This window comes from Canis aureus, unplaced genomic scaffold (assembly GCF_053574225.1).
Source record: "Canis aureus isolate CA01 unplaced genomic scaffold, VMU_Caureus_v.1.0 ptg000400l_RagTag, whole genome shotgun sequence".
Lineage (NCBI taxonomy): Eukaryota > Metazoa > Chordata > Mammalia > Carnivora > Canidae > Canis > Canis aureus.
In genome coordinates, this window is record NW_027554597.1 from 15,001 (window position 1) to 18,877 (window position 3,877).

A 3,877-nucleotide genomic window follows, 5' to 3' on the forward strand; every position below is an offset into this window, starting at 1 on the left:
TCATCTCTGCGTATCCGCGGTCCCTGTGGGTTTCCTGTAAAAAGACGTGTCCTGGGAGCTACCTATCACCGTCACACTTCATACGGATAACCGGTTTTGTCCCCACGCGCCCCCGCCCCCGCCGCCGTTGGGGTGGGCGGTGGGATGTGCTGTGCTCCCGTCACAGTTTGTGGGCCTGGAATGGTGGTGATCGAGATAGACCCTTCCGCCACCTCATTACAAAGAAACAAGACACGTGTGGTGTCTTGTTAGACCCACAGGCACAGAAAAGAAAAGGAGAACTACTTATCCCCTTGCTCCACCGGGACCCACCCGGATGCCATGCCCATGCCGGAGGGTCCGGGCCCCGAGGGACGGGCGTACTCAACTTTGCTGTGAACTCAACGGATTAGTGGAGTTGTGCCTCTGAGGATTTGTCCACGGAAACTACTTCAAATGATCGATTTTGTCCGTCTCGTGTACTTTTCCTTGTGACGAGCAAGCAGGTTAAAAAAAAAGAAAAAGAAAAAAATGAAAAAAGGGGGGAATCCCTGCGTGGCGCAGCGGTTTGGCGCCTGCCCTTGGCCCAGGGCGCGATCCTGGAGACCCGGGATCGAGTCCCACGTCGGGCTCCCGGTGCATGGAGCCTGCTTCTCTCTCTGCCTATGTCTCTGCCTCTCTTTCTCTCTCTCTCTCTCTCTCTCTCTCTCTCTCTCTCTCTCTCTCTCCCCCCCCGACTATCATAAATAAATAAATAAATAAATAAATAAATAAATAAATAAATAAATAAAAGTCTATAGGTTAAACTTTTACAATAGCTTCCCAAATCTTTGGTGACCTGGAACTTTGAAGGTGTAACTAGCTTAATTGATAAATTGGGTTCAGTTCATCGGATACCTGGCGTCTGTCTTTCCAACAGAAAGGTAAAATACTAAAGTGTGAGTCAGTAAGACACCCAAGGTGGTTTTTTTGTTTTGTGGTGTTGTGTTTTCCTCCCCCACCCCTTGCCCTTTTCTTCCTCCCCCCCCCCTCCCCCCACCTCAGTTTTTGTGTTTCTCTTTTGTCTGATTCAGGAAACCTGCAGATACCTGGGTGTGTCAGTAAACGTGTTTCAGGTTGGTTTGTTCGTTTCTCTTTTCCTTCCTCTTTTTTTTTTTTTAATTTTAATTCACAATTCATCACACACACACACACACACACACACACACACACACACACACACGGGCAGAGGGAGAAGCGGGCACCCTGCAGGACCGCTGAGCCACCCAGGGATCCCCTGTTTCGTGCTTCCTTCACAATTGTATCATACAGGGCAGCCCAGCCCGTGTGGCTCAGCGTTTTAGTGCCGCCTTCAGCCCAGGGCGTGATCCTGGAGTCCCGGGATCGAGTCCCACGTCAGGCTCCCTGCACTGGAGCCTGCTTCTCCCTCTGTGTCTTTGCCCCCCCCCCCCTCTCTCTCTTAAATCTTAAAAAAAAAATTGTGTCCTACATGTTAGGTTTTTACAAAATGAACAGCGGAGAAATAAAAAACCAGCAGAGCCAGGCAGTAGGTAGGAGAGTGCTTTAATGGGGAGCGCTCCTGGGCGAGGTTCCATGACTCGGAGAGGTGGCCAGAGTCAGGGAAGTCGCGCGGGGTTGGGGACTGTGGGGGTTTTGAAGCCTTCTTGGTTCCGACTCTGGATCCGGGTGGGTCCCTAGCCAAATTAGACAAGGGAACACCGTGTCCTTAGGTGATTGGCTGGGAGTAGGGGGGGGATAGTATCAGACGATGGGGAGGGGGCGGGGGCGGTTCCTGGATGGAAAGTTTCGGTTTCCCATCTAGGCTTCGACTCACTGGAGATGATGTGGTGGTCAGGGATGCTTTGACGGGAAGATCAGCCATTTTGACCCAGTTTGAGATGTCCGCCATTTTGGGTGCCCCTGTCTCTCAGCCAGCCCAACAATACATACACAAACACACACACACACACACACACACACACACACGTGTTTCTAAAAACTATCACATGTATTCATACATTTGACAATCTAAGGATTTCTGGTACGATAGACAATGTGCCCGTGGTTCCTACTGACTTTTCACCAGAGACTGAGGTTTCTAGGAGTTAACAGTCTGCCGCCTGGGTGGCTCAGCGGTTGAGGGGTTGAGCATCGGCCTTTGGGTCAGGGCCCAATTCTGGGGCGGCGGGGGGGGAGGTATCCGAGTCCGGACCCCTTTCCACATCTGGCTCCTTGTGGGGAGCCTGCTTCTGCCTATGTCTCTGTCTCTGTCTCCCTCCCTCCCTCTCTTCCCCCTTCACAAAGTTCTCTCTCTCTCTCTCTCTCTCTCTCTCTCTCTCTCTCTCTCTCCTCTCTCAAAAAGTGTAAAATAAGTACAATTTTAAAAAATCTGCCACATGGAATCGAGACTACTGGTTAACGATAAGGAAAACAACCTCTGTGTGTGAGATAGTAGGAGACATGTAGAATAGATACAAGGCATGAAAATACGGGTGGTGGTGGTGGTGGTTAAAGAAAATGAATCGGGGATCCCTGGGTGGCGCAGTGGTTTGGCGCCTGCCTTTGGCCCAGGGCACGATCCTGGAGACCTGGGATCGAATCCCACATCAGGCTCCCGGTGCATGGAGCCTGCTTCTCCCTCTGCCTGTGTCTCTGCCTCTCTCTCTCTCTCTCTCTCTGTGACTATCATAAATAAATAAAATAAAATAAAATAAAATAAAATAAAATAAAATAAAATAAAATAAAAAAGAAAATGAATCTGTCCTGAAATGACTCTGGCTTTTTTTTTTTTTTTTTAAGATTTTATTTACTTATTCACGAGAGACACAGGGACAGGCAGAGACAAGGGAAGCAGGCTCTATGCGAGGACCCTGATATGGGACTCGGTCCCAGGAGTCTGGGATCACGCCCTGAGCTGAAGCCAGACGCTCAAACGCTGAGGCACAGGGGCGTCCCAAAGCCTGGCTATTTAGAGAAAGAACACTTAAGACTGACGGAATGGAAAAAGAAATTATAGAAGGGATTTATGAAGGAGATTTTTGAGATTTGTTTTTTGTTTTCTGTTTTTTATTTTTTTGGATTTTATTTATGTATTCATGGGAGAGAGACAGAGACAGAGAGAGAGACAGAGAGAAGGAGAGAGAGTAACAGAGACAGAGAGAGACAGAGAGAAAGACAGAGAAAGAGAGAGACAAAGAGAGACAGAGGCACAGAGACAGAGACACAGAGAGATAGAGAGAGACAGAGAAAGCAAGACAGAGACAAAGAGAGACAGAGATAGAGAAAGAGAGAGACACAGAGAAGGAGAGAGACAGGGAGAGAGAGAGAGACAAAGAGAGAGACAGAGAGATAAAGAGAGACAGAAGGGGAGAGAGACACAGAGAAAAGAGAGGCAGAGAGATAAACAGAGGCAGAGACAGAGACAGAGAGAAGGGGAGAGAGAGACAAAGAGAGAGAGACAGAGAAAAGAGAGGCAGAGAGACACAGAGAGACAGACACAGAGAGAGGCAGAGACAGAGAAAGAGAGAGAGACAGAGAGAAGGGGAGAGAGAGACAAAGAGACAGAGAAAAGGGGCAGAGAGATAAAGAGAGACAGAGACAGAGAGACAGACACAGAGACACAGTGAGGCAGAGACAGAGAAAGAGAGAGACAGACAGAGAGACACACACACAGAGAGAGAGAGAGAGAGGCAGAGACACAGGCAGGGGAAGAAGTAGGCTCCACGTGGGGAGCCCGATGTGGGTCTGGATCCCAGGACCCTTGGGATCAGGCCCTGAGCCAAAGGCAGACCTTCCACCGCTGAGCCACCCAAGGCGTCCCAGAAGCAGACTCTTTGAAAAGGGATTGCAGGCGTGGTCAGGACGGACTGAGATTGGGAGAAGTGGGTTTTACTACTAC

The 3,877-nt window shown here is 49.5% G+C and overlaps 1 pseudogene; it reads right to left on the minus strand.

Annotated features, from left to right (window-relative positions):
- LOC144310077 (uncharacterized) overlaps positions 1 to 319 on the minus strand; it is a 5,154-nt pseudogene extending 4,835 nt beyond the window's left edge.
- Positions 320 to 3,877: the final 3,558 nt, after the last annotated feature.